General features: G+C 35.0%; 1 long non-coding RNA gene across 1 annotated transcript; it reads left to right on the top strand.

Moving 5' to 3' along the window:
• Positions 1-388: 388 nt before the first annotated feature.
• Positions 389-21,799, top strand: LOC107593297 (uncharacterized). Its single transcript, XR_001610066.1, has 5 exons — positions 389-1,336; positions 3,503-3,570; positions 19,900-20,098; positions 21,518-21,618; positions 21,729-21,799. It is a non-coding gene; the product is annotated as an uncharacterized lncRNA (long non-coding RNA).
• The last annotated feature ends 2,715 nt before the right edge of the window (positions 21,800-24,514 follow it).

Here is a 24,514-nt window from a genome sequence, read left to right as displayed (position 1 = left end):
TATATAATTTTATATAATATAATTTGACAGAATTGTATATATTAAAAGGTCCTCATGTACACCTGCTGAATACACTGACTAGCTTGTAGTATCTTGGGAATAATGAGCTTTTAGAATGTTAAAAACAAAACATAACAAATGTAGTGAAGTTAAAGTTATAAGTTTCCAGAAAAAATAATACTCAAGTAAAGTACATATACTCAAAAAGTGTACTTAAGTACAATACTCAAGTAAATGTACTCAATTACTGTCCGCCTCTGGTGTATAAATATGCATACATATTCACAGACTTTTAAACACCTCACTTTGATTGTTTTGTATTTAATACATCTGTATTTTATTTTTTTTAAACAAATATTTAGTAGTATTTTGTTACAACATCCTCAGGTATGTTTTCACTGTTCGAGTAATAGTAGTTCATATCCACTAGATGGCGCTGTTGCACACAGATGAACTGAAAGCAGGCAATGGAAAACTGGACCAGAGTTTGGTATGCATGTCCGGCCTTTACACAGTTACATTTGATCCTGTGCATTAATTTGATATGGACAAAACCCTCCCGCTGGACACTTAAAACTAAACACAGACTTGGAATCCCTCCTCGGTAATTGCAAAAGACAAACATGCAGGACATGTCAAGTTTAACCTGACTGAAAGTGACAGGCATATTTCTGGAGCTTCCACTGCCAAGATGTGTTTTCCCCTCAACGCCGCTCGCGTTTCACCGCGAGGGTTCATAAAAGCGCTTCGTTTTTGTTATTAATGATGTGTTGAGAGAAAACTGGACCCTTTCATTATTCATTCGAGTCATGTTCTTTCATGCTAATAAGATGCAAGTTTAGACGTTTTCTCTGCCGCCGCCGCCGCCGCCGCGTTCGTTTAGTCCTCCAGGATTCACCGGGGACTTCGCGTGGCCTGCCAAGCGCTCTTTATTGACAGGAAATCCATATGCCTCAATTTCCCTTAATGACTTCTGCAAGTGCGCGGCTCCTTCCGGTGACTCATGCGGCACTTGTGTGGACCGGAGACTGTGGTTTTCCATTTACCTCTGGAGCTCCGCCACGGCGTCTGCGCTGCTGTAACCCGGCACGCTTTTAAAACCAGACCGCTACAGAAAGCCCTCCTTCTCCCCCGGCTCAGAACAATGGAGCCACATCTGCCCCAGTGCATTATGGTACTGTTGGTCTGGAAGTCTTGTTGAGTGTCGGAGAAAGCAGGAAAGGGGGGGAAAGAATGCTAAGGTCACACTTTCACGCTGAACTCTATGCTAACAATCCCAGAATGCTTTTAAAAAGGAAGAAGGGGAGCAGTGAAACTCTCTTAGAGATTTGAAGTGGTAACTTGCATGACACACACCATAATGGCATGGAGTGGTTTGTCTTTCTTTTTGAGGTGAAGTTTTAGCTGTTAATGTACAGAGGCTGTATGGGGAAACCAGGGATGGTTGTCACACTGATTATATTTGAGTAACAATACAGTTTTTATCATCACATATTACGTTGAACCTATTGTATTTCCAAGCATGTCAGTTTGGGGCAAGTTGTCACATGCTCATTGTGTTGAAATTTTGTACAATCCCAATTTTTTTGTATGTTTTATGTATGTATATATATATATAGAGAGAGAGAGAGAGAGAGAGAGTGTCAAACCAAAATTTATTCAGACACCTTCAACATTTCTCACATTATCGTTTATTCGCTATAGTTTAGAAAATGGTAATAAAATATTCAGAACAAATTCATCTTGATAATGTCAGATAACTTTGATAGAAAGGTATGTAATGAATTCGGTTGAATAGCTGTCAGCTGTTAATTTAAAGGGGTCATATGCTGCTGCTAAAAAGAACATTATTTTGTGTATTTGGTGTAATGGAATGTGTTTATGTGGTTTAAGGTTAAAAAAACACATTATTTTCCATGTACTTCGCAATCACAGATTCTAGCCTACTGGAGTATATGACCCAAATAAGCATTTTCACCGGATATTGTCATCTGAATAAGTAAGTAACAAGTCTGCCACGTTTGTTCTGACCAACTGAGGAAAACGGCATTACAATAAATCGCGCTACCAATGGTGATTTAATCTAAATATCGGTTAGCTCATATAACATCAAACCTTGCAAATTATTATTATTGTTATACTTTATTCTCAAATTGTTAATGTTAACAATATCAGCATTATGTGACTGTGAATATGGTGTGTACTAGCATGTAGATTTCAATTTCTGTACAGTCTAATCTCTAATTGTCATACCATTAGAATTTTATATTAAGAAATTCTTTAAACCCAAAAAGCTAATTATGCTCCCTTCGAACTGGTTTTCTTTAAAATACAAATCTTTTGTAATCCCAGGCTATTTGTAATCAGAAGCACATTTAAAACTGGAATATAATTTAATTTCATTCACATGTGTTTCATAAACATATAATCGTTTCTGGATTACAATCCGCCATCGAAATGATACATTTAATTATTCTAGCTGCTGTGAGAAAAGGCTATAAACGATCCGCCACCTGCAGCATCCTCACATGCGATAGCCTAGCAGCCGGGACAACTTCTTTATGTTTACAGAAGTGACGTAATGACGCAGCAGCATGCTCGAATTTCCCGCAAAAACATACCCATACCACTCAAATGAGAAAACAGTATTATAAGCTAACCGTTGTGAATCGGGCTAAAGTAAGGCGATAGTTTTGAACACTGGCTGGTTATGTACTTGCTCGAATGTTGATTTTGGATAATCTTTAACCAGAAAAAGTTGACTGCAGCTTTAAGCACACAATTAAATAATACCAATTTAGGTCAACCAATTACCAAGCAATGCTTAATTTTGTTCAGTCTGTGATGTAAAAAGGTCGCATTAGCAATTAAAGAAAAAAACACTTAAGCAAAACATGATCAGGTCAAAGTGTCTGAATAATATTTGGTCCCAAATTTTTATAAATTTTACTGGTAGTCCACTGTATGAAGAATTTTTGGGTATAATATATCACAGTTTACTCTATTTTGCTATCCTCACTTACGTGAGGATAAATGCTATACATGTAAATGTAAATGCAACTATAGTGTCCTGCACCCACTAGTCAAAAAATATCAAAAATTACATCTGGTGTTTATGCAATTTTATTTTTATTGTTTAAAAAATATATATATATTTTGTTATTGTATTCCTAGTGTGTGTGTGTGTGTAGGTAAAATAAATGGTATGTAAGTTTTTTATTTTCCTTTTTATTATAAATGCATGTTTTTTAACAAATAATAATTTATAACAATGTACCAATAATGGTAGAATGGTATTTTAAATTATATTTTACAAAAAAAAATTCAGGGCAATTGTAATATTTTGAAATTATATATAAACAAAAAGGTTTGGTAATATTAATGGTAATTATTTTACTTTTTAATAGTTTTTTTTATTTTTAGTATTTATATACTTTTATATAATACTGTTGAATAGGTTTCTTTTTTTGTAGTCAAAATTTCAATGTTTATGTCTTTGCAGAAACTGGCCTTCAGAAGCAAATATGCTGAGATATATTCACTGGAGTAAACAAGTGACAACTATCCCAAGTAAGTAGCAAATATGTTACCATTGTGGGTTTTGAGAATTTGTTCTTATTCTATTGATATACAAGGAAAGCTGAAAATATTACAGATGCTATAATGAAATGCAAATATGGTGACAGATATTTTTTCAATTTCGCAGTGGACAGAAAGAAACCAAACTAACCCAAGCTCTTAAAAATATCTACTGTATTTATATTGGAGGTTTTAGCAGATGCCACCAAAGTGACCAAAACAAGCACTTAGTGTTTATATGTTCTGGTTATGAGCTGTAGTCGTAGTTTTGCTCCTGTATTGCTGGAATGGGGGATTGTTGTCCTTGACTGACCCGGCGCTGCTCTCAATTCTCCCCGTTTGCTGGAAAGCATCAGCATATTGGACCATAGTGAGCTTTCAATACAAAATAACCATGTAAATCTCTGCCCGTTTCAGATTTAACCACATTGTTAATAGTCTTCCAGTCAAACTTCCAGGCCAATGTTCCTCTGTGGTTGGTATTTCTTCCATCTCGATTCAAAATAAATGTTATCACGGACAATAATGTGCTTGAAACTCAAAAAGATGACGAGAAGAAGCAACGCGAGCGTGAAATGATGATGATGAGAGGACGGTTTAAACTGTTTATCTTCCTGAGCATGTTTCTGTCCATTTGAAATGACATGACTGTCATGAAACTTTTAATGTCAATATACTTGGAACAAATAAGGCGGTTTGGAAAGTTTTAAACCTGTTTTTTTTTTGGACTGTACTTCTATAAAATGATTGGAAATGACTGTATTGCATCAATGCAGATTTTTGTTGTTACCAACATGAAAACCGCAGTCAGGATTATTATTAACTAAAATTAAAACCATGATAAACATTTTTGTTACTTGAAAAAAATGAATGTTAACTAAATACAAAATAAATACATTTAAAAAAAATCATTATAGCAAGACAACATTTCTAAAAATGTAGTTTACTTTAAATACTAAAAGAACAAAAACACATATAAAAAAGCTAACTAATAAAATAATAAAAATAAAAAAACAATAAAATTACTAAAACTTTAGTTAATATTAAAGTAAAAGCAGAACATTTGAAAAATTAAATCTCATTTATATATATATATATATATATATATATATACACACATTTTATATATATTATAATATACTTAATATACTTTAAAATATACTTGATTGTTGTGATCAAAGCTGAATTTTCAGCATCATTACGCCAGTCTTCAGTGTCACATGATCCTTCAGAAATCATTTTAATATGCTCATTTATTATCAGTGCTGGAAACAGTTGTGCTGCTTCATGTTTTTTTTTTTTTTGGAAACTGATCCTTTTTTCTGGATTCTTTTATGAATAAAAAGTTACAAAGAACAGCATTTATTTAAAATTAAAATCTTTTCTAACAATATGAGTCTTTACTATCACTTTTTATCCATTTAACACATCCTTGCTGAATAAAAGTATTCATTACTTAAAAAAAAAAAAAAGAAAGAAAAAAATGTACGGACTCCAAACTTTTGAACGGTAGTGTATATTGTCACACAAGATTTCCATTTTGAATAAATGCTGTTTTTTTTATTTTATATTCATAAAAGAATCCTGAAAAAAAAGTATCACAGGCTCCAAAAAACATGAAGCAGCACAACTGTTTCCAACATTGATAATAATTCAGCATATTAGAATGATTTCTGAAGGATCATGTGATTCAGCTTTGCATCACAGGAATAAATTACATTTTAAAGTATATTAAAATAGAAACTGTTATTTTAAATTGCAATAATATTTCACAAAATAGCATTTTTTTCTGTATTTTTGATCAAATAAATACAGCCTTGATGAGCACAAGAAACTTTGGTAAAAAATATTTTAAAAACCTTACTGATCCCAAACTTTTGAACGGTAGTGTGTGTCTGTGTGTGTGCGTGTGTGTATATATATATATATAATTCGATTTTATTTTTTATCAAACACATACACATAAATATAATAAAATAAAATATATAGTATATTTTATTATATGTAATTTAATATATAATTATATAGTATAATTCTTACCATTTATATAATGTATAATTATAACCATTTTTTGCCAACAGCAATTTGGAGTTGTGACAACTCACCCCGAACTGACAGCTACATTACATTTTACTTTGACTGACATTACATTAAAACCTAATTAAAAATATTAGCAATATTATAATAGTATATGTAACGAATCAGCTCATGGGAAATATGAATAATTAATCATACATAGGTATAGACATACAGTATACACTCTCAATTAGATCATCCGAATACTAATTCATAGATACTAAACATGGTAGGGTTATATATATGTAAGCTGACAGGAGTGAGTGTTTCGATCATAAGCCTGCATAAAACAGTATACAATCTCAAAGACAAAATACACGATGACAATAATATACACCATGACCTGAAGGATCATGTGTGTTCATTCAAAGAAAGGTTTTCCTATTAATTAATTAGCAAAGAAAAGTCCTTCCCTTGTGGATTTTCCTTATGGGCAAGGAAGCGATTTTCTTCACCTAAATTCCAGGAGGCCGTAAATGTATCTGGTGTCAGGGTTGCCATGGTAACCAGGGGGGCCTGGTGGCAGACATCCTGGCATCCAGTTTATTGGGTGAGGGGACTGTGACGATTTGTTAATCTAATGAATAATTGATTTGTTAAATCAAATGAAAAATGCTGTGTCTGATTGGTCCAGACGCTACATATATCAATAATACTAAAATAACATTGTCTGGAGTTCTTATGATAATCGATATGTCATGGCTCCAATGCTTAGCTGTTGTTTTTTTTTTTTGTTCCTTTGTAAGAGCCTGAAATTAAATTGAGCATCAAAAATATTCCAAACCAGCACTTTAGGTCACAGTGGTGTGTCTGACTATGACATAATTTTTAAATGGCATTCATTTTTTTTAATGCAGTGATTAAATTACATGCTCAAAAAGAACGCAGATGTCAGACACAAAGAACTGACCTCTGCAAGACAATCTTGCTTTGTTCAAGTCAGATTTGGCTTTTGTAATGCATAAATTGATTTCATTATTCCACCTAGCCCTCATTTTCTGTAAATGGATCCAAGGCTGTTTAGTTTTTCTAATCCAAGGAACAGAAGTGCAGATCATCTCAGCTCTGTTTTACGTTGCATACTGTCCCGGCTCTTATTAAAAGACGATATTTCAGATGAACGCGTACCGTTGAACACTTGTTTCATTGACAAAGATATCTAGCTTTGAGAGATAGTGGAGTGATTTACTGCCGTGAGCGCGGCTCATGACAGTTTCTCCTTCAACTGTCCTTGTGTTTTATCCAGTGTGTAACGGAATACGGCTCTTAACACGCTCTCAACCTGACTCAAGGACAACCGCAGGATAAGAATAGAGTGTTTGTGTGATGATTGGTCATCGATTTCACTCTATTATGGCCGAAATTAGAAAGACATGTTTGGCTGAGAGCGATTCTGGTTTCTGTAGTGTGTGTGTGTGTGTGTGTGTGTGTGTGTGTGTGTTTGTATATGTGTGTGTCACGATACAATCAGTGTATTCGAAGTTTATGTTTTCACACTGTGATATGTAAGTGTTTCTTCAGCCTCCCTGTGGACTTTTAGAAAGGAAACAAACAGCAGTGTTGATGAATTAATTTGTCATTTTTATTTTTCTGAAACTTCTTAAGTCTCATTTCCACCACATCTCTAATTACGTTTTATGTTATGGCATTTTAATGGCATTTCAAAAGTGTTTGGAAGGCTTTTGTCATAGCTAGCTTGTTTGTATACTAAATGCACACATTTAAATCTTATTTTCTTACCTTTTTGCATAATTTAACAAAATTACAACTTGATTGAGAATGGTGCACAATAATATATTCTGTGATAACTGGTGTTTACTGGCTGTTGTCTCCCTGGTAACCAAGTACACTAACTTTTCAATACTTTATCAGAGGCAAAATTGCTATTATATAAAATAATTTTTACATAATAAATATTGAAATTCAGTTGAAATGTATTAAATTATTAGTTTTTTTAAATGTATTTTTAAATTGTGATATTTTACTTTTTCCTTAGATTATCATAGATATTTTTTTATATTTTACCCTCACAATACCCAGAATTTTAATATTAAAATATGAAAATCCATCCTATAAGTATTATTAATATATTTTTTCTTATTTTAAGATTGGACGTCTCTGAGTATAAGGGTAAAGTACCAAAAAAGGCAACAAAAATAATTGATGTTTAAATTGATGTTAATATGTTTATGATGGATTTTCATATTTTAAGATTAAAAGTCTGGAAATGGCATGAGGGTAAAAAAAAAAAAAAAGGCTTTTAAAAATAACTGAATAAGGTATATTAAATGTTTTCAAGTTGATTATTTCACTTTATCTTTAGATTATCGTAGTTTGTGATTGAAAATCCATCATATAAGTATTATTCATTCATATTTTTATTATGAATTTGTTATTTTGAGATTGAAATTATGGGGATGGTATGAGGGTGAAATATGAAATATTTGAAAAGTAGCTGATGTTTAAATTGGTGGTAATATTTTTATAATGGATTTTCATATTTTAAGATTGAAAGTCTGGTAATGGTATGGGGTAAAATGCAAAAAAAAAGTATATAAGTCAGTTGAAAAAAGTTTCAATACAGTTTAACCCCTTGTACAAAAGTGCCTATGGTATAGTATTTTCTGTACTTTAATACCTGCTATATTTTGTGTATAGTTATATCATCAATATGGATGTGATTGTGGTGCGGTTTTGAAGTCACACAGTTCCTCTTGTGTGATTAATCCTAAGGTAGTCACACCAGTGAACGTAGAGTTTGGATGACCACAGATATGAAAATAACCTTCACCATAACATGAGCCATAACTGCAGTCGTGAATGGAGCGAGTGTTATCTCAATGAACCTGCGGCACTGGATATGATGTCATTATCCTGAAATAGATATTGTCATCTCGTTAGCTAGACTAGTCTAATATTGTCGGTTTGATCGTCCTGAGGGCTCAGGTTTCCCTGTGTTGCCCTTGAATAACTCGTCTTTCTGTTGCGTTATCATTGATTGCTTGATCTTCAGCCAATCAGGAAGACTGATCGCACTATCCATACTTCACAAACGTGTGGTGATTAATGCGTATCGCTCTGTCAGATAACCTTCAGTTAAAGGTCATGCCAGATGCAATTGCATGAAGTCAGTTGCAGTTGAATGCATTTGATATCTTCAGAATAATACACCATTATACTAATCTTAATGTTTGTGCAGTACATAAGTATACTGTGCACAGTATGTGAATTTGTGTGTGCTTAAAATACCTGGATGACTACATTTGCTAAAATGTGTATTTACAAAAATGTAAATAAATTGACTATATCTATACTGTATCCCACTGCATGCACATTTTAGATATAATATAGGCTTTAAATGGCATTTTAAAACCGTAGTAAAATCAGACTTTTTTCCTCACAATTCTGGGCCATCCAGATATTTATTGTTTGAAATGATGCCTGTTTATGAGATAACGTGTAATAATTATGTCATAAAAAGTGCAAATTATCAACAAAACCTAATATATAAAAAGTCAAAATGATGTCACAAAAAAAGTCAAAATAAAAAGCCATAATTGTGACATGAAAAGTCTAAACTGACAACAACATAATTATGCCATTTTTTAAAAAATGTAATTGACAAAATGTCAAAATTGGGTAACGTATTACAAGTAACGTGAGTTAAGTAATCAGATTACTTTTCAAGTAACTAGTAAAGTAACAAATTACCCGCCCCCCCCCCCACTTTTAATATCGCGTAAATTCGTCCCCCGCACTTTTTCGGGCAAGTGTGTTTGCATAGAGGTTTTCGAGAGCCGGTGTGAATACATATAGATTTAAATTCAAAGAGACAGGATAGTCTGTGCATGATCTGATGTTTTATTCGGACCCAGAATAAGGCGAGATGAACATCACGGAGCGCTAAACACTCGTGCAGTTTGTTTCATTCATACTCGAAGCCGGAGGCGCTCTCGGGCAGAAAGTCGTATGAGGAAATTCCTAATATGGACAAAAGCGTCCAGCTATCGCTGTATGAAAACAGTTGTTTTCAGAAAAACAGAAACGTTTGCAAACATGAAGACTTTAAACATACGATTGCGACAATATATGGTTTATTTGTGTTTGTCAAGTCACCTCCAGGTAATAAATAAAGTATATGAACAATGCAGTGCTAATTGACATAGCATTTATTACAGTATAGAAACTATTCTGCCTTATTAGATAAAAAGTGTTTGTAGTATATAAACAAATCATTATTATTGGTTATTGTCCAGCAGTTATCTAATTTCTAAGCCAATTAAAAGCTAGAAATTAGAGAAAAATTTAAGTTGACATACAATACCAGTCAAAACTTTTTGAACTTTAAGATTGTTCATGTTTTTTAAAGAAGTCTCTTCTGTTTACTAAGCCTGCATTTATTTGATCCAAAGTACAGCAAAACAGTAACATTTTGAAATATTTTTACTAGGCTATTTCAAATAACTGTTTTCTATTTGAATATATTTAAAAATGTAATTTATTCTGCAATTTCAAAGCTAAATTTTTAGCATCATTACTCCAGTCACACTATCCTTCAGAAATCATTCTGATATTCTGATTTGCTGCTCAAAAAACATTAATAATAATAATAATTAAAAAAGGTTTCTTGAGCAGCAAATCAGCATATTAGAATGATTTCTGAAGGATGTGACACTGAAGACTGGAGTAATAATGCTGGAAATTCAGCTTTGATCACAGCAATCATTTAAAAATATATTCAAATAGAAAGCAGTTATTTTAAATAGTAAAAATATTTCACAACATTACTGTTTTTGCTGTACTTTGAATCAAGTAAATGCAGGCTTGGTGAGCAGAAGAGACTAAAACATTAAAAATCTTACTGTTCAAAAACTGTTGACTGGTAGGTTATATAGACTACAGAAATGTTATATTGTAATGTTATATATATATATAACATTTCTGTCCCCCTCACTTCTGAAATGATGGCTACGCCCCTGACTGACACGTCTCCTCACCTCGTGTTGAGAGAAATTGGGAGTGAGGCACAGAGGCACTTCCTTCAGCCAGAGGCTTATTAATTTCTCCAAAATTGCTAGAAATTCTAAAAACATTTAATTTCTGGTGTGATAAATAAACAGTTTTACAAAACATATATAACATATAAAAAACAGCTGTGGTTTGTGAAATGTTTTTTTTATTTATTCATTATTTCATCAGACTGCCAAGAGACTTTTTTTTGCATGTAAAAAAAATATGGAGTAGTATGCAGTGTATATATGTGTGATCTTTTTTTTTTTTTTTTAACTCATTTGATCAAGATGTCAGATGTTATGATATTTCTGCACAATGTATGAAAAATTTAAAATATCTGTATTTTCATATGGTTCAGTCATAATAACCGCACAGCACTTACTGAATGGGCATGCAACGGTGAGGTCATGAGCCGAACACCAGCCATGCTTGTTAATTGGTGTTTTCCAGTGCCAGGTGATTTTATCAGCCATGTGTTTGTGCATGTTCTCCATTTTGTCTCTTTGTGTTTTAATTTGAGGAGACAAGCTCGTCAGCACATTCCTGATGAATGGAAAAGCCATTAAGTTTCGTCCTGTCCTCCTCTTTAACTCTCTCTCTCTCCCTGCATTCCTGCGCTTATGTTCATTATGTTGCATCATCCCACGTCCTCTCAGCTCGGTCATTATGATTACATGTTGCCCTCCTCTGGGTTTGTTGTGTACGGGACACCCTCTCTCTCTCTTCCTTTATATCTGTCTGAAAACACACACACACACAAACAGAAACATACACACAAACATACACACTCTTTCATTTTGCTCGCTGCCGCAGGAATTTCATGCCTGGTTAGCAAAGGGAGGCCGGGAGGCTGTCCAGATGCTTTCCCAAAGTGGCTCCTAGACCCTGGCTATTTTGGAATAGCATACTTGCATACTACTTTTAATATGTCTGCAGTATATAGTATGTGCATAGTGACAACAATGCACGTTTGCATTTTTCTACTATTTTTAAATAATAGTAGGCAACATTCAATATGCGCAGCATGCATTAAGCAGTCTTCCTATCTGTTTGTTTCTCACTGGCTTTGTTTGGAATATTGTACTACTATTATATTGTACTTTTACTGTTTCTGAGATTTATAGTATGCATACAGCATACAGTGCAAAGAAAACTGTAAGCATTCCATTTTCAGTGTTGCGAGTAAGTAATTAAGTCACTTAACATTGAAAATAAATTGGAATGAATTTAGACCAAATTAATTAGTTTTGTGAAAACTCCCTGTTTGCCATTGGTCAGACAACAGACATCCCGCCCCCAAACTCATGCCATTGGTTGAGCCAGTGTTGCTTTGTCTTTTTGACACGTGAATTAAAAAGGCAAATTAACATGCATGTCATGTGGCTAATTTAATAAATTAATGTGACAACAATATAGCATACTGCTATTTGAAATGTTTATTTTTTGGGATAAAAAAAAGTCTACAAAACAACATAAAAACAAATATAGCTTTAGAAATCTAAATTATGACAAGTTAAAATTATGACAAAATATCGAAAATACAACAAAAATTATGAGATAAAGTAAATTGACATGAAAATTATAAATTATGATATAAAACTATTTTGACAAATGTGATTGGCATAAAATTGACAAAGTCAAAATGATGACATTAAAAGTGTAAACTATGACATAAAAACAAAATAATGACATTAAAATACTTTTGACAAAGTCTACATTATAACATAAACAGTAAAAATGACAAAAAGTCTAAATTATGACAGAAGTCAAAATGATTAGATAAAAAGTCATAATTATGACATGGAAAGCACAATTATGATATTAACAATGTAGAGGTCATGACAGAGTCAAAATTATGACAAAAAATTTGATGCAAAGTCTAAATTATGATACAAATTATGATATAAAGGTTACAATTATGACAAAAAGCTGAAATAAAAGAATTCGAAACTGACAAAAAAAAAACAATTATGGCATTTAAAAAGTTGAAATTATGATCTAAAAACAACTTTGACATTAGAAAAGTCAACCTTATGACAAGTCAAAATTAAGACATAAAATGACATTTACATTATGAAATAAAAAGTAATTTTTCACAAAAAGTAGGCAGCAGTCAGTATATAGTGCACATGTATGCAGTAAGCAGCATGCTAGTATCCATATCGAGTACAGTCTCTCTCTCTCTCTCTCTCTCTCTCACTCACTCCTCCCTCTCTATCCCTCCTCCTACCCTCAAGCTCAAAAAATACCCCGTGGTTGAGGTCTGATCTCTCCGGATATGCCTTCATATAAAACACATGCCGGGCTCTGCGTTCTCCATAGATCGCTCTCAACCACACAATTCAGCCAGACACTCGCTCTCTCTGAAGGGGTCCAAGGCCTCAGTCAAACAGCTGCTCACGGGAGATGATTCCCATGAGAAGGGTTTACACATCTAAAATTAGTGCTCTGGCATGGACAGGTTAGCCCTTTCCGTGGGGCATTGCATAACGTGGTCGGATTCTGATACTTGTGTAAGCAGCTGGGTGAAACGCTGCCTCTGTAGTCATGTGCTCATCCCGCATAGAGCTTTCATGAAAATAAGCCTGAAACAAGCTTATAGATAGACTCGTCAGTGACATTTGTTGACACAATAACATCCACAGCACCAAATGCCTACACGACACAGGCAAAATACACTCTCAGAAAAAAGGTACAAAGTTGTCACTGGGACGATACCCTTTGAAAAAGAACACCTTTGTACCTTTTTACCCCTAAAGGTTGCATATTAGTACTTTAAAATTACATATTAGTATCTAAATGGTACATATTAGTACCTTTTGAAAGGGTTCTGCCTTAGAGACAGCTTTTGTACCTTTTTTGTTTTTAAGAGTATAGTCTAAAAACATGTTTTAATAATATTAATCATACATGCATTAATAAAATACTAATATCATTAGCAATATTATAAACCTATATTTATATAAAATGTCCATTCAGGTAATGTGTACAAGCATTGGTGTAATTTAGTTTAGTTTAATAATTTTATAAAATACAGATACATTCATTTTATAAATGATTGTTTCTATTCTTTAATATAGTAAAAAGATGGATAAATCTTCAGTATTTTTGAAAGAAAAAAATAAAGGTTTAACTTTTGAACTGGGTAATTCACCTGAAGCAGATTTAAAATGTAAATGCACAATTTCCAGGCTTTTTATGTGTTATGCCAGGGCTTTTTATCCATTTTATGTTAAAAATATGTGCCAGAAACTATAACTTTACCCATTTTATATGAAATTACCTGTCCAGCAACTATAAAAAATTTTTTTTTGCAAATCTCAGCATCTTTTGTTTGGTTCTTTTTAATAGCATTTCACCTGTATTGTATTGTAATTACAAGTGTATTAGAACGGTTGTTGTCAACTACACAAAAGATTCCTTTAGTTTTACATTAGCTTACAGACTTTTTGTTGATCTGTGCTGCATTGAAGTATGAAATTAAGACAGAACTGTACTTTGAATTAGGTAATATTATGGCCAGCTGTTCAAAATCGTTTACAGTGATTGGATATTGAATCTTAAAGAACTATGACACCTAATTTGCAAATCTTTAGAATAAACACATCTGTTTTAAACTTAAATAGATTTGATCAGGAAACCATGTGCCGTGACTCTTTATTGGATGCTCTAAATGCACCATTTTTCTATGGTGATGTGAACTTTGCTCAAGCAGAATTAAATAGGCAGCATCTCTGAGGACATCAGAAGGTCAACAGCTGAGGTTTGCCTTCTAACTTATTCATAAAGTCACACTTTTTTCAAGTTCACTGTCACACCCCGCTGTTTTACACCTTGGCCTGTGTATAAACCCAGACAGACTGATCATCCTGGATGTTTGTTATTATAAAGTGCAGGCTTATATGCTTGCCAACCATTTAATTATACTGCATTGTTGCAGAATATATGATGCGCTGTCACTTGTGACAGTTCTGTACTTGAATACAAAAAAAAAATCAATTATATAGTTTTCTAAATAGCCACGCCAAGAGTATATGCAATGCAACAAAACCATTTCAATGTCTTGCTCTCTTTTATGTCTCCATAAATTTCATGCCTGCATGTTCTGCTTTAGCAGCATTTGTCTCGCAGGTGATATCCAGCAGGAGATGCGGTTCTCTCTCTGGTGTTAAAGCCAAACATGTTTGCTGCTTGTTATCCTTTCCCTCTTTTGACTGCCAAGTCATAACCGCCTGGGGTGGTTTTAGTGGAAAGATTTAGATATCACAGATTATCCCGATTTTGAAGGATTTCCTTGACATTCCATTAACTTTGACATTGTGTTCAGCTGGCAAAGTCAACCCCGTTTGCACAGATTCGGGCGTTTCGTTAATCACGATTTCAAAAGGCCAATGCGACGGTCACAATTACAGTTACTGTAGAGGAAAACATCAAAATATGAATAATATCTACTGTGATAAACCAAATAATCACTACCCCCGCCTTCTGCCAGCAATGACATCATTCGTGCATACGGGGGAGGAAGGCACGATTACAGTCATGCACGGTTAAAAAAAGACTAGTGTAAGAGACGTTTATGCTATTGTTTCATTGTGACAGTATCATTTTCTAAATTGTTTATGGTGGTTGAATTATCAGTAATGCCTTCCAGGAGAGAAACAGTAAATCGCTCCCACACAACTGTTTATGTGGCTGTTTTTGATCTTTCGAACAGCAGGCATAAATGTTTGACTAATACTTGTAATGAGGCTTGACTTCATGCGCCGGGCAGAAAACCACTCAAATTACTGCAGATATCAATCTCTCCCTGCTTCAGGTCACTTTCGCTCATATAAGCTCGAAGGTTTACGGCCAACATCTGCACCCACCCTCTTGAGTTTTCTCAAAAACCTATGCTGAGAAAAATCACAGTTGTTTCTCCAAAGCAGTTAGAATAAAAAGAGAATTCTGCCTACATTTGCGTTTCAAAAGTCCCTAGTAATCTCAAAAATGTCTCCTCTGGAATGTCAGAAAAGATCTTGATAATGGCTCAAACTGTTCTCAGATTTACCAAAGCATGTAATCAATGGTCTCCATATGAATACAAACATCATTTTATAGTTCCATTTTTTGAATTTCTCATGGGTTCGAATTTATGGAAGCCATTTCTTTTACATAAGAAAAAAAATAATGTTTTGGTAAATCTAATTCTGGCATAAAAAGTAGAAATTATGACAAAGTCATAATTATGAAATAAGTCAAAATTATGACATAAAAGCTGAAATTATGAGATCATTATAGCATTAAAAAGTAAATTGTTATATTTATGATTTTTTTCTCTCATTTCGATTTGTCATAATTTCATAATTAGATTTACTAAAGCATAATCTTTGCAATTATTGCATGAACATTCAAAAGAATGACAGTCATAATCAAATTAAAAGTCAAAATTGACAAAATATCAAATTATGAGATGCTAAGCCAGAAATTGACATAAGTCAATTTTTGTCATATTTGACATTTTATATCATAATTTCGATTTATGTCATAATGTTGACTTTGTCATAATTAGATTTACTAAAGAATTATTTTTGACCCAATTATGACATCACAGTCAAAAGTATGACAGTCATCATTTTAAAATAACTTTTTTGTATATATATATATATAATTGTAACTTGGTATATACTACATTTGACTTTTTATCTCATAATTCTGTCCTTTTCAAATCTCAATTATGACTTAGTATGTCATAATTTTGACTTTATATATGAATGTAACTTAGTATATAGCCATATGAGTTTATGTAACTAAGTATATTAAAAATGGGAATTTATTTAATTATTATTACTTTTTATCTCCTAATTTTGCATTTTTATCTCTGTCATAATTTGGACTTTATATAGAACTGCAACTTAATATATTATAAATTTGACTTTATTTTGTAATTATGACTTTTTTCTCATAATTATGACTTGGTATGTTATCATTTTGACATTTCATCTTATATTTGTAACTGTGTATCTCTCTAAAAGTTATGATTTTGAATGCACTAAATGCAAAGTGCTTTGGATAACAGCATCTACCAAATGTTAGAAGCTCATTTTTGTCAGTTTATTATGGAATTGTAGAAGCATCGGAGGCAAAGCTGAAGCCTGTTGTAATTCAGGACTCCATGAAGTCTCCTGAGCTATGAAAGAGTGATCTCTATAGTTTTCCTCTGGGTCTCCCTGCCATCCTAGATTAAATGATGCATCGAAATGCAATGACAAACATTGAGAGAACAAAGAAAAGATGTAAATAGATGCTGTACTGTAGATGCAGTCAGTCTAGTGCATGTGTGAATTGAGACGTGAGCTGTCTGCTGTCATGTCTTTCTGACAGTGGAGTCTAAATCAACAGGTGCGGTGTGAATCGTACCATGTGCCGCAGCCATGAGTGGAGAGGGAACACTATGTATCCCTCATTAGGCGAACTTGCTCTCTGCAGCTCAATGAGTCAGGTTGCCGTGGTGATGAGCGTGTTGTCATGGTTGTTTGTGGTTGAAGTCTATATCCCTGATGATGTGAGAGCACAGGTCATTTTGTGACAGCAGAGATGCATGAATCTTCTTTAAATAGAAACAATGATACAACACATGCTGACTACAGTAAAGAAATACAACATTCACACAGATATCAAACACTGGTTGATGTGTACAGTAGTTTACATGCATGCAAATGTCATTGCCATTTCTGCATTTTGTTTCCTAGACCATCGAAACCACTTTACAAGCATTGACCCTTGGATGGATGCATTTAATTAATATGTACAATTTTTCTAGATTTTTACAATATTTACTACAGTTACATAATACATTAACACATTTTTTTGCTTTTATACACACACACACACACACACACACATACATGTGTATATTTAAGAAATATAGAGAGACGCGCAGAAGTAGCATGCAGGTAAAGCACACAACTGTCATCTCTTTCTCTCTCTCGATCGATTGATAATTAATTGAAATAAATGCTATAATTCATTCAAATAAATGTGATCTTACCGCACTATTTAATCTCTGTGTCTGATTTGAAGCAGGCAGAACGCTAGCGCTAATGAGCCGTAACTGACAAAAAATAACTAATTTTAAATCATTCGGTCAAATATTGCACTGCAGAGAGCAATACTAGTTTTAAGTTGTCTATAACTTGGCAAATGACCATGGAATAAGCGAGATATTCAACGGCTTGCCGTGCGTCGGGTGGTTCTTGGCCTCCACGTCATGCATTTAAAATCCTTTAATGCACGGTAAGCCGTTGATTATCCCTTTTTATATATATATATATATATATAACCTTAATATAAACCTATCCCTCACACAATCCCTTTTTTGTATTTTTATATTTTCATTAAGTTATCTAGCATGTTTGCAGGCATGACGTTAATCTTAATGCAGTGCTCTTCTCAGGAACTTGGCAGCATTTGGTGGCATATTGGTTGGCCGGGACAGCTAATGAAATATGCCATGCCAAAGAAAACCGTGTCTTCTCATTCAAAACCTTTCAGACATGTTAACTTTACAGGCTGGGGAAGCATTAGCCAGGACAAACTCAATGTCAATGATGTTAAGGAGCCGCAGCAGAATAATAGCTTTGCGCAACCAGCCCATCTAAATGCCTCCAGGGCTCTTCTCGACTTCTCTGATGATATATGTGCCGGTAATGTGTGAAAAATGACAGCTACTATTGCAGATGTGGCAAGGACGCAGTATGTATCTTGAATAAAAATATGCATCGCATTAACCTTTGATTGAATGTTCTTATTATTGCACAGTTCATCTCTGCCATGCAATAATGGTTGAGTATGTGTGCATGCATGACCAGCCCATACGGTCGATGACTCATCGTGCAGATGAACTACCTGAAACAACAGCGTTGTGGACTTCATCCGCTGCACTGCATAGCTGCTGGGGTTCTGTTAGGCATGCAGAGAGGGGGATCCCGCCTAAGACGGAGCGTGCATGAGCGTTTCTGCGGCTGCACGGATGTTCCCGAACAGCCGACCATTAATGGGGATGACTCATCCCTAGAAACCCCACTGGATGGGTGCGGAGGTGATTCACCATGTGTCTGTGTGCTATCCAAGGATGCCCTTGAGTCCAAACCCCAGAGAAGTGTCACGCTGTGCATAGTTTGTCTTTCCACTGAGAGTTCGTAACGACAGAGGAGGTTTGAGGTCACGATCTGCTTGGGGTCCTTTTTGCCTTCATGTTTCATTAATTAGTAAGACTCTCTGATTACAGCCTTAGCTTTCATTTACGGCTATTTTGAGAATGACATATAGTTTATGCACCGCCCACCTTACGCCTTCCAACTGTGGAGACTGCAGCTTTGGGCTCGAGAAAAACCATTTATTTTTTGTTAAATAGGTTTTATGGTGGCTTTTTTATGCGCTTTTTTTTCTCGTAGCTGGTAGAACATGCTGCTAGCAATGCCGAGGTCACTGATTCATTTCACAGGAATTGATCAAATCCACAGCTTGAATGCAGTATTGAGAGAGTTGCTTTAGTTAAAATGCAAGTAAAAGATGTTGATGTTCTTTGTAGACATACTTTATCATTCCAGTCCATTCAATAAAACTAATGCTAGAGACTGAAATATGCAGAATGTACAAATAATATAATACATACATGCAAAAATAATTAGAGTAATTAAAGACAGCAGATTCATATATTTACTCTTAAATTAGTTTGAGCTTTTTAGCATGAATTGTATATCTATATTTATTTTTACTATCAACACTTTTAAGAGACTCAGAAAGCATAAGAAATTCAACCAACTGCCTTAAAATGTCATTTAGCATTACTGTTTTTGTGTGTTTGTGTATATAAAATGATATAATTTATCATATTCTTTTTGGTTTCTGTTTAACAAACATAAATAGATATTCCCAGAATTTTTTGCAATGACTACAGTAAAATAAAAAAAGCCATGCAAAACTAAATGGCAACTGTTTGTGGTGCAAAAACAAACAAACATTTTAAATGGATGTGGGGAAAGGTAATATAAAATGTGATAAAAACAGAATATATCCTCTTTTCTGGAATTGTTAAGTTTTTTATACCAAACTGTATCAAAAAACTTCAGAAAGACAGTGTAACCCAGATTAAAGAACAGTAATGAAAGCACCATATCAAAAATGTAATCCTTCTCTCTCTTCTGTTTTTGCTGCTGGTTGCAATTTGCTGTCCAAACCTTCTGCAAGTTCTGCTTAGTAAGACTTCACCAGCCTTCTTCTAATGAGCTGCAGTGGAACCAGCTCCAGCAAACCCAACGGTCCACCCTATCAAGAAGTAATCACGACTCTAATCAGCCATAAAGATGATGTCTCAGCAGACAACAGGTGCAATGTAGCTGATCGGTATTCCGGTGGGACGAGACTTCCTTCCCAGAGAGAATGCATGGTAAGCAGTTCACCATCAGACCTGATGTGAGCCCTGGAGTGATTACATTCAAATGTATTCAGAAAATCCACATGAGAAGGATGAACAGTGACTCAACGTCAATATACACTGAAATCTGCAAAGAGTACATGGAGATTAAACCACAACACATGGCTTGTTTGCTTTATGCTTTTTAATAAGCTGAGACATTGATTACAGTGCTCCATGTCCATTGATATGCAGTGAAATCACAAAGCAAATGCAAACAAATGTTCTCCATTCCTAATATATACGGTGCATCCATGGACATACAGCTATTTTGAAAAAAAATGGCATGAAGGCATTTTGCTGCTTCTAGCATTTTACTTTAAGTTACTTTGGATAGAAGTCTAGTCTTATGTAAGGTCGCAACTACTAACTGTTTTTTATGTTTGCATTTATCTATCCACATTAGCAGTGTTGGGGAAAGTTACTTTTAAAAGTAATGCATTACAATGTTGCGTTACACCATAAAAAAGTAACTGATTAGTTACTTTTTATGGAAAGTAATGCGTTACGTTACTTTTGCGTTACTTTTTAAATCTGGACAGGGCTTGCTTGTTTGTTTTTAGAATAAAAATGTTCTATTTTTGGCAAATATAAAAGCCTTTTCACACCAAATGTGAAATGAATAAGCCTCAGGCTGAAGGAAAAGTAAATTTACATCCGTACAGTAGAATGCAGAAGAAATTTCAGCACACTTCAGCAATAAAAAAGACACACACTCTCAGAAAAAAAGGTACAAAAGCTGTCACTGGGGGTGGTACCTTTTCAAAAGGTACACTTTTGCACCTTTTAGGTACTAATATGCACACTTTAGGTACTAATATGTACCTTTATGGTACCAATATGGACTCTTTAGGTACAAAGGTGTGCCTTTTGAAAAGGTACCGGCCCAGTGACAACTTTTGTACCTTTTTTTCTGAGAGTGCACAAATGTTTGTCTAGAGTAATTTGTGCTTATTAGTACGGTTGAACTGGATCATCGAAGATCAGAAGCAAAGACATTGGTTAATAGAATGGGATTAAATACATAAAGCATATTTGTGTTGTTTAACATTTTATTATTGCAGGTTTGCGTCATATTCTGAGTTGCATTATTTTTATTCATTTTGAGGAATACTGAATACTTTCATCTTCTGAATTCTCTCAACATGGGGACAGGAGAGCTGTCAATCAATAAATTGGGGGGGGGAGTAACTTGCGTTACTTATTTAAAGTAGTAACTCAGATATTCTCTTGTAAATTAAAAAGTAATGCGTTACTTTACTAGTTACTTGAAAAATGTAATCTGATTACGTAACTCGCGTTACTTGTAATGCGTTACCCCCAACACTGCACATTAGTTTCAAATCAATAAATGTTTGTAACCTTATTTGTCCTTGTTTTGATGTTTTAAAGATTAGCCCTACCAGGAGTGGGGTCTGAAGCCACACAGACATTTGTCCATTATATCTTAAGTCCAACGCCTTTACCACTTGGCCAGCCTGGTTGCATATTAGGTGATTATTTCTGTAATTTTAATGCCTGAATTTATCTATCAACTTTTGTTAAAGGCAAACCAATCTTTGTCATGTATGTCTTTTAGTTTTTTTTTTTTTTTTAAGATTAGCCCTACCAGGAGTGGGGTTCGGACGCACAAAGACATTTGAATCTTAAATCCAACGCCTTAACCACTCGGCCATCCTGGGGTGCATTCATTAGTTTCAAACCAATAAATGTTTGCAGCCTTCTGATGGTTGTCTGTCAGATGACTTAAGGATTACTAGGAGTGGGGTTTGAACCTCTGAGGACATTTGTCCATTGGATCTTAAGTCCAACACCTTTACCACTCGGCCATCCTGGTAACATGTTAGGTGGTTATTACTGTGGTTAATCCTGTCAAGCCCACCTATACAAGTCTGATGAGCATTTCAGTGTACCAGAATGCCATTATGACTGTTTAAATGTTAAATGTTTGCTTTTACCTGGAGTGTGGTTCAAACCCACGAGGACATTTATCCATTGGATCTTAAGTTCAGCGCCTTTACCACCCTGGTCACATGTTAGGTGGCTATTACTACGATTTTCATCTATCCACATTTGTTATAGGCAAATCAATCTTTGTCATGTATTTTTTTTAAGCCTCCTACACACTGCACGATTTTAGCTATCCTATAAGATCATTGCAGATCACACTGTGAGCACTGTGAAAAGCATAAAAATCCCAGTAATAAACAGCTATCATGTGACCAGGGTGGCCGAGTGGGTAAGGCATTGAGCGCAACGTCTTACCTGCTCGGCCATCCTGGTCATGTTAGTAAGATGTAATCCTATCAAGCCCACCTATACAAGTCTGATGAACATTTCACTGTTCAAGTACACCATTATGAACGTTTTTTTAAATGCTTACTTTTACCAGGAGTGGGGGTCGAACCCAGTCCAATGCCTTAAACGCTCGGCCATCCAGGTGACATGCATTAGTATGGTTTGGCATTTTGTCCTGCACATCTTATCAAATTCAACCATACAATACATGCATCCTCAAGTTGCTCTTTTAGATATCTTAAATATTTGTCCCTTACCACTCCGCCATCCTGGTCACATACTCACTCAGTTTGTCCTGCATATCCGATCAAACTCAACCATACATGAATGCCAGGGCTGGGCAAAAAAAAAAAATTGATTTTTTGATTAATCGTTTTTTTAAAATTACGTTGATTCGATTTCAAATCTCAAAAGCGGCGAATCGATCTTTTCCGGTATTTATTTCCGCAAACATTTAAAACAAGATCTGGGCCCGTATTTATCAAGCTTCTCAAAGTGCCATTTTAGTCTTAAGTGCTGAGAATTCATTAAATTTACTCCTACTTTCAAACTTAAGTGTAAAAGCAAGTTATCAAATTTCTTAAAGCTAAGAATCACTCTTACTCTCCCAGTTATTTAAGACTGCTCGTGAGGTCTCTCAAGTGGTTAGGAGTTGCCAGAAGGGGCTTGTGATGGCGCTGAGGAGAACCCACTAGGACATTTGTCCATTGGATTTTAAGTCCAACACCTTAACCACTCGGCCACCCTGATCACATGTTAGTTGCTAGAATTTATCAACATTTGTTATAAGCAAATCAAGTCATTTAAAGATCAGCCCTACCAGGAGTGGGGTTCGGACGCACGAAGACATTTGTCAGTTGAACCTTAAATCCAACGCCTTAACCACTCAGCCATCCTGGGGTGCGTTTCCCAAGAGCAACTATGGTCACAAGGTCCGTTGTTACCAATAGAGCTCAATGGGACTTACCACCATAGTTAGCTAGGGATGCTTTTAGGAAATGCCTCCCTGGTCAGTAAGTTGTAATCCTATCAAGCCCACCTATACAAGTCTGATGAGCATTTCATTGTATCAGTAAACTGCTATGACTGTTTTATTTTTAGATGTTTGCTTTTACCTGGAATTGGGTTCGAACCCACAAGGGCATTTGTCCATTGGATCTTAAGTCCAACACCTTTACCACCTGGTCACATGTTTGGTGGTTATTACTGTGATGTTAATGCTTGCATTTATTTGTCAACATTTGTTACAGGCAACTCGTTAGTTTCAAACCAATAAATGTTTGCAGCCTTCTCATGGTTGTCTGTCAGATGACTTAAGGATTACCGGGAGTGGGGTTTGAACCCACGAGAGTTCTTTTGTCCATTATATGAAACAAGATGATATAGATGATACAAGATGGCACCGCGGATGGCAGCCATGGTTTGTTGCTACTTGGCACTTGTACTTTTTTTGTTTGTTTGTCCTGTCTTAAGCAATTTTTTCCCGATCAGCTTTACTAGGAACGAACTCCTGGACATCAGAAATAGCACACCAAATAACTTTCTGCCGACATTTGAGCATTCAGATGTTTTACTGGTCATTTTAGTCGGAGGTGCTGCATTCCTATACAAGCGCTCCAGGTGACGCAAGCGAGGGAAGTGCACCGGCGCGCTCGTGAAATTCCAACAGCGCGGTTTTAGGACTCCGCTGCTGAGCATTCATCTGGCGAATCTCCGCTCCCTAGCAAATAAATCAGACGAACTACGACTCCTCACCCTCACAAACAAGGACTTTTATCCTCCTGACGCGCGTGTGAGCGCCGCACTAGAACTGTTGGCCGATCAAATTACACACATGGAGCAGCGTTATCCGGACTCTTTCATTATTGTTCTCTGTGATTTTAATAAAGCTAATCTCACCCGTGAGCTGCCTAAATATAGACAGCACATCACATGCTCCACCAGAGACAGCAATATACTGGACCACTGCTACACTGTTTTAAAGGATGCATACCACTCTGTCCCCCGAGCAGCTCTGGGACTCTCTGATCACTGTTTGGTTCATCTTCTACCAGCCTACAGGCAGAAACTCAAATCTGCTAAGCCTGTAGT

This window comes from Sinocyclocheilus grahami, unplaced genomic scaffold (assembly GCF_001515645.1).
Source record: "Sinocyclocheilus grahami isolate Dianchi unplaced genomic scaffold, SAMN03320097.WGS_v1.1 scaffold168.1, whole genome shotgun sequence".
NCBI lineage: Eukaryota > Metazoa > Chordata > Actinopteri > Cypriniformes > Cyprinidae > Sinocyclocheilus > Sinocyclocheilus grahami.
The sequence above is the reverse complement of the archived record's forward strand: the minus strand, read 5'-3'. Positions and strand labels throughout refer to the sequence as shown.